The sequence below is a fragment of the Sapajus apella genome, unplaced genomic scaffold (genome assembly GCF_009761245.1).
Source record: "Sapajus apella isolate SASKATOON/1434 unplaced genomic scaffold, GSC_monkey_1.0 scaffold100, whole genome shotgun sequence".
Classification (NCBI taxonomy): domain Eukaryota; kingdom Metazoa; phylum Chordata; class Mammalia; order Primates; family Cebidae; genus Sapajus; species Sapajus apella.
Genome location: NW_022437040.1, coordinates 3,084,623 through 3,100,635, shown reverse-complemented (window position 1 = coordinate 3,100,635; position 16,013 = coordinate 3,084,623). Strand labels below are relative to the sequence as shown.

At 42.6% G+C, this 16,013-nt stretch overlaps 1 pseudogene; it reads right to left on the bottom strand.

Moving 5' to 3' along the window:
* LOC116536393 overlaps nucleotides 1–13,609 on the bottom strand; it is a 26,653-nt pseudogene extending 13,044 nt beyond the window's left edge.
* Between the last annotated feature and the right edge of the window lie 2,404 nt (nucleotides 13,610–16,013).

The following is a 16,013-nucleotide window of genomic DNA, read 5'->3' as shown; positions in this document are numbered from 1 at the left end:
TCCTTCCTTCCTTCCTTCCTTCCTTCCTTCCTTCCTTCCTTCCTTCCCTCCTTCCTTCCTTCCCTCCTTCCTTTTTTTGTGCTCCCTTTACTGAAATGTAGAGTTCATGAGGTCATGAGGCCAGGGTTAGGTTTCTTGTTTGTAACTAAACCGCAGCTTGTAGAAAGGTGGCTGGCACATAGTGGATGCTCATAAATATTTGTTGAATGCTTTGAAAACTGTGAATGGTTCCCATTAGCCTGCTACTTAGAGCTATTAGGATTTATTTATGTTCCTGCTTTCTCTAACCCCAGGATCTTGACTATTTTTTAACTTAGTTAACTAGTATTAATCTGTATTGATTTTTTTTGGGGGGGGGGCAGGGTCTTGCTTTTTCACTGAGGCTGGAGTGCAATGGTGTGATCATTGCTCACCACAGCCTCAACTTCCTTTGCTCAAGTGATCCTCCCTCCTAAGCCTTCTCAGTAGCTAGGACTATAGGCACACCACCATGCCTGCCTAATTATTTTATTTTTTTGTAGAGACAGGATCTCACTATGTTCCCCAGGCTGGTCTTGAACTCCTGGCCTCAGGCCATTCTTCCACCTTGAGATCCCAAAATGTTGGAATTAGAGGTATGACTGCACCTAGCCTACTTTTGATCCTTTATGACTCAGCTTTGAGGTTGCATCACTAGGAATCCTGTCCTAAGCACCTTCTCATCAGCCAGTGTTTCTCCATAGTGCCAAACATATTCCCTTACCATAGTACTGATCACCCTGTGTTATTAATTTCTACCTCAGGTAGATGGTAAGCTTCCTGAGGACAGGATTTATGTCTTATTATAATTGCAATTTCCGGGACTAAGCAATGGTTTTGGCTTATCATAGATTTTCAATACATTATTTATTGAAAAGATAAATGACAATATCTAATATTTATATCATTTTTTATTGTTTATAAATGTATTCAGAATATTTAGTATATCACAAAAATGCCCATTAGAGCAACTGAAATGAAAATGATTAAATAATGTAGATTTTGTTTTGTTTAAGAAAGTATACAAATGTAAAATATTTATAAGGAATATTTTTAATGTAAAATAACAAAGACGTGTAAAGGGATAGGTTTTAATAATCTGGAAAATTTCTTGACAATACTGACTAGCTAAGTTTTCATGTAATAAAATTCATGTGATTACTGTCTTTTGTGATGAACATTATTATGTTGTCTCATTTTTCTATTTTCCCCTAAAAAGCAGGGAAACCAAACAAGGATTTCTATGGGGAAAAAATGCTATAACCAAGAAGCGCTTGGCTATTAGAATGATACTTTCTTACTGCTAAAATTCTATTAAAAATGGTTTTATGCATTTTGAGATTTAGTTATTTCCATGATTTAGCTGCAGTCTTTTAAAAAAATTTTTATTTTTTCCTAGTTGGAATCTCTGTTTTGGAAACTCCTGCCCTATCTGTTGGGTGAAATTTGGTGATCTTTAGCCAATGAACCAAATCACATTTGTATTCTTCGGCTTAATATGAATTCTGCTTTGTGTTGGCCAATCACATCTTTCTTCAGTAGGCAGGCAAGCTTGAATAGGATGTTTACTTAACAGCTTGAGGTGACCTTCATGGAATTATAGTAGACAGATCTACATAACAATGAAATCAGTGACAACAGAGATAAATGGTGTCTAACAACAATCATTAACACCATCCTATGAAACTATAATCATTAACATGTTAGTTTTTTAAGACACATAAGACACTTGAAACAACCATAGGGACTGCCCCCAAATATTCTTTGCCTTCTTGGAAAAGTCTTTCACCACCCATTGGCATAGGCTGAAAATCTCAGTTTACCTCTAGTTTTCAGACCAGTTAACGTGCCTTCTATTTCAACAAAGGAGAACTCTGCCTCTCAAGAGATATTTATTTATTGACATTTTACTTATCAGGAAACCAAAATGTTACTTGTTTGTGGCTCTGCATCTGATTTAAGAAGAAATATCAAGAAAGATGGAAGATAGATAAATAGATGGATAACATCTTTTTAAAATAATAATTGAAGTCATCAAAGTTAACATATTTTGACAGATCGGTATATGAAAAGCCATTAAAAAAAAAAAAAACAGCTGTTTAGCTGTAGGGAATTTCACTCTTAGGTTGAATCCAAAGATGCATGTTGGTATTTATTCAGTAATCAATCACAGAAAGAAAAGACCTCGAATTTTAGTTGGAAGTTTTTATTTTTATCCTTTTCCTTACTCCTGGTCTTAAAACCTGCTCTGAGGAGAGCTGTACATGCCAGGGTAGAGCTCATCAAAAGCTAGCAATCACAGCTAAATCAGCATGCAAAATGCCACTCAACCTTGGGCCTTTATTAAAATTTGCTGGGACTCAATTTGAGATAGCGATCATTCTTATTAAAAAGCAAAATGTAAGATAGTTTTTTTATATAAATCTCTGGATGGAATGGAATTGCTAATCAGCATAGGCTGATGTGATTTCTCTGTTGCAAATCCTGCCGAGGGCTCAGAAGTGGCACATTACCATAATTCGTAGGCTAGAGCTGGCAGCTTGAAAAAGACCTGCAAGAATCTTTAAAATGCTTAAGCAAAGCTGCAAGTCACAGCAAAACAACACAGCGAGAACTGCTACCCGGTGTTCCTCCTGTTATATAACGAAGTTGTGGCCTCTCCCTCATCACTTGCTTTTCTTGATGCTCCCTTGTTTATGTTGCTGGGTGTTGTTTATAAACAACCTCTCCACACAGCACCGCCACACGGTAACATCCGTCCATTTACAATGTGCTTGGTTCACAGCGGAGGTTGAATGAAAGAGCTTGCGTTTTTCTTTTAGTACGGAAAGTGCAGCCAATCAATTAACCACATGCACTTAATGCATTGTTTGTCTCTCCTGCCATCTCCTCTCTCCCTGCTTGACATCACCCTCTATAATTTTTGTTTCCAAAAGATATAGAACAGCCTCCAAAAGATAGAGAACTCTTCTTGGATACACGATGGCCTGCTTATTGAATGCCTATTTTTCACCCAAAGAAAATATGTTTAGATTTGGGGACCAATCTTTAAATGGAGTAAAGTTAGACACTTGTATCATTTTTCCCCCACAGAGGGAGGGTTACATTTGCTCCCGCACAAGAAAACTCATGGCACAGCTGCGCGGAGAGATGTCAGCATAAACCGAAATGAGTGTGGCTGAATTTGTGGTGAAAGGAATTACCGACAAAGGCACTCAACTTTGGGTGAACTAATGGCAATCTGACCTGATGGTAAGAAGAATTTACAAGAAATGTATGCATTTACATACACAGCAAGACAATACAAAACAGTACACACAGCTTTCTTATGAAAAGCCCAAATGGCTTGATCATTTGGAAGTTAAATTGTTATCAGATATTATGTTTGCTTAGGAGATTGGTGTCTAAGGGGAGAACCAGGCACTGGTTCTGAGACGTGGAGATGTCCGATGGGCTGAAGGAGGGCGTTTCTCTCTGTCTTTTGGATTATCACTTTAAACTCTTTTTTTTTTTTTTCTATTTTAACACTAAATTCCAAAAAAGCACTAGGCTCAAACTTTTAACCAGGTGTAGCGATAGAGTCAAGCTGACTTATCCTCAGTGAGAGGCCAAGGGAAGTTCCTTCCTTATCTGGGACAGTTCCCCTCAGGTCCCTGGGTAGGCCCTGAGGTAGGGAGCTGGCCTTTTAAAAGAGAGTATGTAAGTGTAGTGAACAAACCCGAGCGTTTTAATGACAATCACTCTTTTCTTTTGTGGTGACCAGGTTGTGTCACCTTGGTTAGGGTTCTCAGTGATCTTCAGAGCACATTAGCATATAATGCAGAAATTGAGGTGTAAAGTTCTGTTTGAAAATCTAAATTTACTCAAGTTTGAACCAACATCAGTTTAAAGGTGTTAGAGATTTCCCAACTAGTGGTGGGGAAACCCAGTGGGCAGATTTGCACTGTAACACATTTAAAATGGGCACCAAACTAAACAAGGCCCAGAGAGGAGGCGTGAACCACATTCAAATGGCTTATGCTACCTGATGTCTCCTTTTGACACCTCCTCTGAATCCCTTATTAAAGCCAGAGAGCTGAAAATTATTTTCTAGTTAAAAACGGCAGTCAGATTAAACAGATTAGACAATGCACCTTTTATTTGCCCCAAGTCCAAAAGGCCATTATGAGGGCGTTGTTTCTGAGCCTGTGCACCAGGGGCCCTGGCACCCAGTGCCTGTCTCCCCAGCCTCCTCTTCCCAATTTCTTCCTCCAAAAACGACTGTGATCGCTCAGCGTCAGCGTGCACAGCTGGACTTCACATTCCCATTTGCAGTGGATGCTTCATCTGAAATGCTAGTAGTATTTGTCAGCCTGGAAGTGTCTTGAGGCTGCTTCTGAGAGATACAAGGAGGCAACTGATAAGAAGCGCATCAGAAGGGCAGTTAATTGCCTCCAGTCTCTGGGTGCTGGGAATATTTAAAATCTATGGGATTAAAGGCAGATTAAAAACTGTGGAAGCAGGGGCCCAATAGCGCTGAAAGATCACAATCAGCAAGGGTAATGGCAGAGAAAAAATGAATGTGGCAAATAAAATGACAGATAGGAAATTCAGATCCGCTTCTAATGCTCGAAGTTCCATCTTGTAAGCACAATTCATCTACGTGTAAATCATTTTTTGGCTTCAAGCTTATCAGCCAATCGGTGAATTAAAACTGCTCTTTCCTTAGAGGATTAAAGAGGTTGATTGAAGTCAGTGTGAAAACTGGCTAATAAGTCTGGAAATGTCAGGAGGGGCTTCAGAGGAACTCTGTGTACTTTTTTTTCCCTCTCCTCTCCTTCTCCCTCTCAGAGCTGTGAAACAGGAAGTTTGCAAAGCAGTGGAGTTCTGTTACTTGGAGTAATGCTTTTGTGTTTTCTGTAGGTGACAAAAGTATCCGGTTGGAGTGTTTGAATTTGCAAGGTGCACAGAAATCTTTATCATTAAGACACACAGTGGGGAAACACTGATGAAAACAATTGCTATTCGTAGAAATCAGTTCTGCAAAGGGAAGCCACAAACCTGGGGGCCTGTAAGGTTAGCGTAAGTGTCTATTTTAAGTTGTAACATTGTGACCAGGAGTATTTTAGATTTTGAGATCATCCATTTAATTAGACAATTGATGTTCATTTGGCCTCCCAGATTAAATGTATTACACTTTAAAATGTTAGAAAAACATACTTTTACTACCTTGTTCCTCAAAGCAATTGAAATACTAAAGATGGAATAAGTGTTCTCTATACCAGTGAGTTTTGTTTCTAAGGCAACTGTCATTTTCAAATATGGGGCCATATTTGACTCAAATTATTCTGGGAGGTGGTCTTGGTAAGGGGACTCCCTGCTGGTCCTGGGCTTCAGCACAATCTCAGCAGAGGGGACTCTGATAGGTAGGAAGGAGAATTGTTGAAGGGACTGGAAGGCAGCCTAAATGCAGATTGTACCCTTTTCATTCCAGAGGTCCAGTTGAACAAGAAAATTCCGAGCAGAAAAGTACCAAACCGAGACAGGTTGTAGGACTCTGAGAAAGATGTTTTTATTTTTCTGTAGTTTTATTCCTGACTGCACCAAGTTTTATTCAAGACTGCAACCTTTATTTCCGATGCTTGACATTCCATCTCTAGCATCCCGCACAATGCCGGGCTTGATGGCCCTTGTAGAGAGGAGGTAACTGAGAGGCAGGGATGTTCAGCAACCTGCTCAAAGTGACCCAGGAAGAAAAGGAGGGGGTCTAGATTCCAACTCAGGGCTGTCTGGTACCTATAATCTTTCCTCTCGCAAACCCACAGTCTTCCCTCGCATTTGCATTTTGAAGAATAGGCAACACACAGGCACACACAGGCAGATCAACATGGAGAGGTGGCTATAAGACACAAGGTCCACTGATAATTGGGACTCAAACCTGTTGCTTGATTCAGAGTCCTTGGAAAGTTAATTTTGCCCTTTACATCTTTGACTTCTAAATTTTTTATTATTTTATTTTATTTTATTTATTTGTTGAGACAGACTCTCACTCTCTTGCCCAGGCTGGAGTGCAGTGGGATGATGTCGGCTCACTGCAACCTCCACCTCCTGGGTTCAAGTGATTCTTGTGCCTCAGCCTCCTAAATAGCTGGGACTACAGGTGTGCACCATCACAACTGGCTAATTTTTGTGTTTTTAATAGATACAGGGTTTTGCCATTTTGGCCAGGCTGGTCTTGAACTCCTGGCCTCAAGTGATTCACTTGCCTCAGTCTCCCAGAGAGTTGAGATCACAGCCCTAGGTCAAGATTTTTATTTAAATTTCTAATTTTTATGGGTACATAGTAGGTGCATATATTTATGGGCTACATGAGATGTTTTGATACAAGCATGCAGTATGTAATAATCACATCGTGGAGAGTGGGGAACCCCTCCCCTCAAGCATTTATTTTTCCTAACTTGGCCTCCCAAAGCACTGGGATTACCAGCATGAGCCACTGTGTCCAAGCATTTATTTTTCATGTTATGAATAATCTAATTGTACTGTTCTAGCTATTGAAAATGCACCATAAGTTTATTATTGACGATAGTCATGAATCTTTCTATTTTTAGGAAAATGTGTAAGGAAAAAACACTTAAAAGAAGCAACCATAATTTCCACCAGTAAGAGAAGTTCATTAACTTTCATTGTATATTCTTTCAAACTTTTTCCACTGGGGTGTGTGTGGTTTAAAAATTGGGAACATGTGCACCATGGAATACTATGTAGTTATAAAAAAGGATGAGTTAATGTCCTTTGCAGGGACATGGCTGAAGCTGGAAACCATCATTCTCAGCAAACTGACACAAGAACAGAAAACCAAACACCTCATGTTCTCACTCATAAGTGGGTGTTGAACAATGAGAACACATGGACACAGGGAGGGGAGCATCACACACTGCAGTCTGTCAGGGGGTGAGGGGCTAGGGGAGGGATAGCAGGGGCTGGGGGGATATGGGAGGGATAGCATTAGGAGAAACACCAAATGTAGAGGACAGGGTGATGGATGCAGCAAACCACCAAGGCATGTGTATACCTATGTAACAAACCTGCACATTCTACACGTGTACCCCAGAACTTAAAGTCTAATAATAAAAAAGAATTGGGAACATGTGGTTAGTTATTGCTTCTTGATGCTGACAACAGCTAACATTTAGTCTCTATGTGCACTCTTCCAAGTACTTCACATAGGTTAGTTTATTCTCTCATAGTCTGATGAAAGAATCCTTTTATAATTCCCATTTTATAGCTGAGAATGGGAAGACACTGAAGCACTGGAAGGTTAATTTCAGGCGTGGCAGAAGCAGGATTCAGCCACGGAGTCCCCACTCTCATCCTCCCGATGCAGAGCTCTCTCTGGATGGTGGATTCAGGCTCAGAGATTTCATACCATGCCCAGGGCTGGACTCAGGGTGGATTCTGGGGTGGGGCACCTGACAGCCAGAGGATTCTCTGCTTGACTGGGATTTCTGAGCTGAGAGTTACCTGCCTGGAAAAACTCCTTTGCTCTCCCTGGTACTCCCCTGCCCTGTGAAATTTACCTGTCCGATGTGACTTTTCCTTAGGGCGATGCTCTGGTAATCTGGGGCGCTAAACTAAACTAATGCTCAGTAGTGGGCGAAATGTAGCCCCTCTAAGGGAAACATATCTGCATGCTAAAGGGAGTTTTGGAGAGTTCTCTATCGCATACCTATTTAGAAAGCTGGAGAGAGAGAGAGATTTGGGGCAGAGTGTGTGTGTGTGTGTGTGACCATGAAGCAGCACTATTTAACTGACAAAGTCCAGGTGCTGTAGCTCACGCCTGTAATCCCTACGCTTTGGAAGGCCAATGTAGGAGGAGGGCTTGAGCCCAGGAATTTAAGACCAGCCTGGACAACATGGCAGAACTCTCTCTCTACAAAAAACACAAAAATGAGCTGGGCGTGATGGCATTCGCCTGTAGTCCTAGCTACTGGGGAGGCTGAAGTGAGAGGATCGTTTGAGCCCAGGAGGTTGAAGCTTCAGTGAGCTGCGATTGTGCCACTGCACTCCTGTCTGTGTGAAAGAGACCCCGTCTCGCAAAAACAAAACTCAAACAAAAAAACTGGCAAATGTCTCAAAAGTCTGGCCCTTGCATATACAAATAGGAGAAATAAGAGATTTTTATTAACACCTAAATCATCCTTTAATATAAATATTCTTTGGTTGGCTACTGCACTGGTAAGTTTTGTTGTTTTTTGGTTTTTTTTTTTTTTTTGATACAAGGAGTCAGGAAGTGTTTCGATGAATAGAAGTGGTATTTAAAGAGTAGCAGCGTTGATGCCTAGGAATCTTTGTTTTTTGAGATGGGGTTTCGCTCTTTTGTCCAGGCTGGAGTGAAGCGGAGCAATCTCAGCTTATTGCAACCTCTGCCCCCGCTCCCCCTCCGCCCCAAGCGATTCTCCTGCTTCAGCCTCCTGAGTAGTTGGGATTATAGGCTCCTGCTATTACGCCCGGCGAATTTTTGTATTTTTAGTAGAGATAGAGTTTCACCATGTTGGGCTAATTTTTGTAATTTTAGTAGAGACAGGGTCTCACCACATTGGCCAGGCTGGTATCAAACTCCTGACCTCAGGTGATCACCCGCCTCAGCCTCCCAAAGTACTAGGACTACAGGCATGAGCCACCATGCCTGGCCTTATGCTTAGGAATCTTAACAATGAGTACAAAGTTGAAAAACATGAAGTGGACCATCTGAGGGCTGTGCAGGGTATTTCAGAACCTAAGATAATCAACACAAACACAATGACATGCCCTAGATTTTCTTAAAGGACAGAGCTTAAGATATCAATACTCCTTGCCCCTCTTCCTCTTGAATGCCTGAGTGAGATTCAGAATGGATATTTCAGTTTGGCAATTTAAAAATATGAGTTACTTTTTGCTCAGACAAATAGGAAATACTTCTCTCCAATGATGGATGTGGCCATTTTTGCGCCACAGATAACACTGGTAAGAAACCAGCACTGGGAAAAATGCAAGCAGAGCGCCCATCCTCGTCAGTCTTATTCAATGGGACCTTTGAGGTTGAGCTTCTGGAAAGACCCTGGATGTTGTATGAAGTAAACAAGATTGCAGAATGTCCTTCTAGCAAATTATCCTCCCAGCAACCACCACCTTGCTTTACGTTTGCCTTTAATTATAACCTTACGTAGAAGGGCAGGAATTGCCAGAGCCAAGAATTGTTTTGAATTTACATCACAAACATCTCAGTATCTTAGGAATTTTCCTTTTTTTTTTTTTTTTTTTTTTTCATTTTGTTAAGTTAGTTTCTATGGCATTCCAACATGTAGCGGGTCTCTGAGAATGGAGACCTAGCATCCAAAGAAAAATCTTGGCTAAAACGTGTTCCTTTTCCAGGTAGGAGCTGTTCTGCAATTGTAAGGGGACAGCCTATACATCCTAATGAAAGCACATCTGAAAACCAAGAAAAAGGGTGGATCAGTACTTCCCAAGAACATCCTGTGATTCTGCATCCCTCTTCTAAATCTAAAATGTTGGAGGTTCTACTTAGATTATGCAGCTGTACCTTGTTTTTCTGCTCTGTAGGTTAAAATAAGTCCTCTGTTAACCACTGTGTAAATTTCCATCGTTATAAACTCCCAAAGAAAGAGATTGTTTATTTTCAGCCAATTCAAGAGTGCCTGTCCCCATCCCTTCTCTCACTCACTGATCTCAAATGGAGAATTCAGGTGCTAACACATGGCCCATGCATCCCTCCAGTTCTTTGCAGGTCGCCTGATCATGAGATGCCCTGTGGTCCCTGACAGGCTCTGATGCTGGGATTTAGGCAGCTGGCTGCACCCTCTGAGCATACTGCAGGCTGTTGCACCACCTGTCTGCCCTTTTTTACTTGCAAAATGGAAATCTCTCTAAGCTCTATCATCTTTGACATTCCTGTAAAAAAATTTAGTGATAAGATGAACCAAACAGAATGGCAGGATGGGATATGTGGCAGGGATATATTTTTGACCCCATATTTGAAAACTTTAGATGCAGCCGACATAGCTAAGTAAAGTTGTGCCTTGCCTGCTAAGAGGGAAGATTAATATCCGATAAATTATTCCCCCAAGTCCTCAGTCCTGAATTTCAGTTCTTAATGCACAATACTATGCTCCATCATTGTAAATCAATTCACCTTCTTATTCTATTTTTTTCTCATTTTATTTTTTTGATGAATGTATTTTATTTTCACAAACGTCCCAAAGGTCCTTGCATACAATGACATTTTGAATAGATCGTTAATATTTGAATTTTTAACAACCAAAGTCACAGAATTTTCCTCTCTGAATATTTAAAAGTAGAATAGGGAAGGGATTATCGTTTGAGAATTATTTTGATCCCATTCTTTCTGGAGGCAGTAGAATTAATTTCACCTTTAAATGTCTACCTCAGACCTACGCTTCTCTAAAAACATAATCTGAGTCAGGTAGGGAAGACCAAAATCTCTGCAAAATGTGACATAATATATACAGGAGATGCTTAATTAAAAGAGAAAATCATCTTAACTTTAGAAGTTGTAGCCTGATCAAAATGAAGAGATACATTCTTTTCCCCTTTTCACATGTCCCTTTGCTTTTAGGGTCCAGAGGTGAATGACACGATGTGAATTATTTTCTAATTCGAGTCTTACTGTGTGATCCTGAGAAATATTTTAGTTTATATGCCTCATTCTTCCTCTATAAAATGGCAGAAAGCTTATTACTTTTTGTTCTTGAGGGCAGTGTGATGTGTTAGAATGAACTTGAGTTGTGAAGTCAAGGATGCTTGAATTTGAGACTAATTTTTTCATCTTGATATTTTTTCATGTGACATCAGGTAGATTCTTGAATACCTTAGGGTTTTGTTTTACTCACCTGTAAAATGAAAGAATATATTTCTGTCTTAGTTTTATGGTGGAGATTTCATGAGATTATGTATGTAAAGCATCTGGCATGAAAACCAGTAGATCCCCGGCAAATGGCAGCTTCTTTCATTCACTCTTTCTTCTCTTAGGCTGTTGCATCAGATAAGGGTTTTGGATATTGCAAATGTTAACACACACAGCACTTAACAAGCTGCTACGTAATCTACTAAGCATTTTATATGTTGCATTAACACATTCAATCCTTACAGTGACTTTATGAAACAGATGATATTATTATCTCCATTTTACAGAAGAAGGAACTAAAGTACAGATAGTTTCTTCTGTCTGTACTTTAGTTCAGATAAATTAAATTTACATGATTAACGTTGCAAAGCAACATGGTAGAAAACTATAGATATGAACCCAGGCTGTCTGGTTTCTGAGTTCTCCTTTGCTTTTTTTTGGAGACAGAGTCTTGCTTTATTGCCCAGGCTGCAGTGCATTGATGGGATACTAGCTACTGTAGCCTTGAACTCCTGAGCTCAAGTGATCCTCCTGCTTGAGACTCCTAAGTAGCTGGGACTACAAGAGTGCACCACCATGCTTGGTTAACTTTTTAAGTTCTTTGTGTAGATTGGGTCTTGCTATGTTACCCAGGTTGGTCTTGAACCCGTGGCCTCAAGCAATCCTTCTGCCTTGGCTTCCTGAAGCACTGGGATTATAGGCATGAGCCTTGGCACCCCACCTGAGGTCTTCTTTTAGCTACTAACTTCTAGGCCCTGATAAGCAACCCTGACATGCCTGACCAGGGGTCGGGCCCATTAGAGCTGGGAGGCCCTTAGGAAATCTTGTCCAGGACTGCCCAAGCTGTTTAGAACACACATGAGATTCTTGGTAAAATATGTTTGGGAAACACTAGATTAAACAGTTAAATTGGTATTTGTTGTAAAGCTTTATTAGAATGTCTCATGGAGGCATTTGGTATGCTAATGTTTACTGTGAATCTCCGAGAAAGCGTGCATACGTGTATAACGCTATGATTCTCAAAAACTCTCTGGCCACATAAATCTTTCTTTTTTTTCAGAGCTAGCTGAGGTTTTATTTTGGACACACACACATAAAAAGCAATTGAATTGTTGTGTAGCTGGAGGCATGGGCAACAGGGGTCCCCAGGCAGTAAACTCCCCCGCAGGTGGACTGAGGGCTAGGGCTGAGCCTCAGGTGGGTCTCCCATTCCCCATGCTCCCCTGCACAGCGGCCTCCCTCCCAGGCTCTGGGGCACCCACACAAGGGGTGGGCTGGGAGGGGCAGGCTGGGAGGAGCTGCTGCAGCTATCCACTTGGGCAGGATGTCAGAGGACTCAGACACCAGCTTTCCATTACAGGTCTTGATCTTCTTCACAACCAGAGCCAAAGCTGGAGCATAGGCTGTAGCTGAGGCCAGAGCTTGTGAGGCTCCCTTAGGCTGAGCTCAGACCACCTGCATAGCCGCTGGTGGTTTTCCTATGGATACTCATGTTCTGCATCCCAGACTATAGCCGGCTCTCCTTGCCCCGCAGCAGCTTCCTGTCAGGGGTGATCTCGATGTCCAGGGCCACCTTGACGTTCATCAGCCCCTGGTACTCACACAGCTTCCGCGCCATGTCCTGCTTGGCCTGCTGCAGGGTGGCCTCCAGCTCAGAAAGCTTGACGTTGGCATCCTTAACGACCAGCTCCCATGCTGCTGGGCATCTGTGATGGCGGCCTCCAGGGAAGCCCTCTGGCCTTGGAGGCCCTCGATCTCAGCCTGGAGCCAGCTGAACTTCATCTCGGAGATCTCAGTCTTTGCATGCCGCAGGTCAGCCCCAGCGCTTGCAGCTCCTCATACCTGATCTGGTACATGCTCTCAGCCTCAGCCCGGCTGCGGTTGGTGATCTCCTTGTACTGCGCCTTGACCTCAGCAACGATGCTGTTTGTGTCCAGCTGCTATTGTCCATGGACAGCACCACAGATGTGTCTGAGATCTGGGACTGCATCTCCTGGGTCTCTTCTTCATACAACTGCCTGAGGAAGTTGACCTCGTCAGTCAGCCCTTCCAGGCGAGACTCCAGCTCTACCTTGTTCATGTAAGCTTCCTCCACCCCCTTCTTGATGAGGACAGATACATTCTCCATCTCTGTACACTTATCGAGCTCAACCTCCGACTTGTTCTTGAAGACCTTCACCAGCCTCTGCATGCTGCCGAGCTCCACCTCCACCTTCAGCTTCTTCTGGCCCAGATTCTCCAGCTGCCCCTGAGGTTGTTGGTGTAGCTCTCATACATGTTGTCCGTGTTGCTCCGAGCTGTCTTCTGCTGCTGCAGGAGGCTCCACTTGGTCTCTAGCATCTTGTTCTGCTGCTCCAGGAAGTGTACCTCGTTGATGAAGGAGATAAACTTGTTGAGGTTCTTGATCTCTTCCTTCTCCTGGGTGCAGATGGCCTGTATGTTGGGGTCCATGTCTAGGTTAAGGGGGCCCAGCAGGCTCTGGTTGACTGTGATGTTGATAATGTCTCCCTTGCTGCTGGCCCCACTGTAGCCTCCGCCCAGGCCACCCCGGAAGCTGCTGCTGCTCATTCCAGAGAAGCTCGAGGAGCTGATGTGGGCACTGGGACCACTCATGTAGGAGCGGCTGCTGGAGACCTAGAGGCCAGAGGTGGACACCTTGCAGGACTTCTGTGTCACCGTGATGATCATGGTGGAGGTAGGGGTAGAGGCAGGCGGGCTGAACCAGCTGGAGATTCCGGAAGGAGCAGGGACGCTGCTTCTCAGTCCATAAATCTTTTTAAGGAGCACTTGGTAACACGTCTGAGGATCAAAGTTTAATGCATGTCCATGTAATCTAAGTGTCTCATGTTGCAGATGGAGAAATGGATGTCCACACACAGAATGGAACTTGCTCAGATGGCAGATGTTTAGTTGATGGCAAAGCTGAGATAAAACTCAGATCTTCAACCTCGAAACGGAGTCCTCTTGCCACTACCCCAAGTAATAGTGCACTAGATAACAGTGCCTGAGATAAAGAACCACAGTATTTTTTTATAATGCTCCTGCCTAATTCATTCGGTAACTTGAATGGAACCAAAACGTATCTTTCCACTGCAATATTGCCACTTCTAAGCTCATAATTAATATAGTCCATGGCATTATTTTCATGCTACTTCTGCTTCTGGGGCTGTGCATGGACCTCTTAAAAGCTAGACACCTGGCCGGGCACGGTGGCTCATGCCTGTAATCCCAGCACTTTGGGGGGCTGAGGTGGGCGGATCACAAGGTCAAGAGTTTGAGACTAGTCTGGCCAATATGATGAAACCCCGTCTCTACTAAAAATACAAAAATTAGCTGGGTGTGGTGGTGGGCACCTGTGGTACCAGCTGCTTGGGAGGCTGAGGCTGGAGAATTATTTGAACCCAGGAAGTGGAGGTTGTAGTGGGGTGGAGGTTGTAGTGAGCCGAGATCTTGCTACTGCACTCCGGCCTAGGTGACAGAGAGAGAATGCCTCTCAAAAAAATAGAAAAAAAAAAAAAAAAAAAAAAAAGAAAGAAAAACAAAACAATGACAACAACAAAAGCTAGATATCAGTTTTAGCACTGGCTCTTGGTTGGTTACTGTGTTTTCAAGTGCCTGAGATCACATCTCTAAAGCGCTCTTCAGATATGTGGGTCTTACGAATAAAACAGCTTAGGAGCACAATTCTAAAATCTTTGAAACATCTTTTGCTCTGGCAGAGATTTGCATCTTACCTCTGAGGACTCTTATAAACACAGGGTATCATGTAAACAGTAACAGATGAATCCTAGGAAGGGGGTGGATTGAAAAATGTGGGCAGGTGAAATGTGAAGGATGGGAATAGAATTATGGTGCTGCTAGTAATTTTGTAAACCAACTTCCCAAGTTTTTTTTTTTTTTATTTTGAGACGGAGTTTCGCTCTTGTTACCCAGGCTGGAGTGCAATGGCACGGTATCGGCTCACCACAACCTCCACCTCCTGGGTTCAGGCAATTCTCCTGACCCAGCCTCCCGAGTAGCTGAAATTACAGGCACGCACCACCATGCCCAGCTAATTTTTTGTATTTTTAGTAGAGACGGGGTTTCACCATGTCGACCAGGATGGTCTCGATCTCTTGACCTCGTGATCCACCCGCCTCGGCCCTCAAAGTGCTGGGATTACAGGCGTGAGCCACCATGCCCGGCTCCCAAGTTCTTAGAAAAGGGAAGGGAGACCTAATTTGAGTCGGTAGCCACCAGCAGCCTGTCCTTAATTGAGAGAAAACGAAGTGGTTTCAAGGGAAGCTCTATTGAAGTCAGCTATCATAGTGAAGTCAGATGGTTCCTATGTATCGTAATTCTCTGTAATGATAATGCTTTTCAGTTATGTCCCTATTAGGATCTGCTAAAGCATCCTTAGTGGCTACGTGAGGTTTTGAAGACAAGAAACTCAAGTTGAAGGTTTAGAGCATCTTGTGTTCTCATTCTAATTTCAGAAGAGTAAATACTCAGATTAAAAATTCAGTAAGTAAATAAATACATACGCCAAATGTATGACAACAGGTCACCTGAAGACCTGGATTTCTGGAGAGCCTGAAGAGGAGAGAGTAGGGCGATCCTCTGTTCTCATTCTTCTTCTGCAATCACAGTGGGTTTACAGATGTTTCCCTGCCCCTCCAGTGGGCAGCTGGTTCTGTAACCGTCTGCAGGCCTGGGCTGCAAGCAGCCTGCTTACAACGATATATTTGACATGCAAATGATGAGGCCTAAAACGGAGCGGCTGATAAGACTCAAGACCAATTTCAAGTGAGGGTCACAGTGGGGAGAAGCACAATGACCAAATTCGTGAATTAGACTTCTGTTTCCCCTTCCTTTGTCAACAGGAAATATTTATTAATTAAACCAAGGAAGGCTAGGGGGTACTGATGAGCAAATTAGCACATCAAAACCTTGGATGAAAGTTCCTGAGAATAGCAGGCCAGGGGAGAAACCCGGGAAAAGAAAAAAAAAGAAAACAAAACTGAAATTTACAGTTTATTTTGAGATGAATCAAACAATAGTCAAGTGGGTTGTTTCATCTAAGGGAAAAGATTCCTGTAACAAAATGGCCATT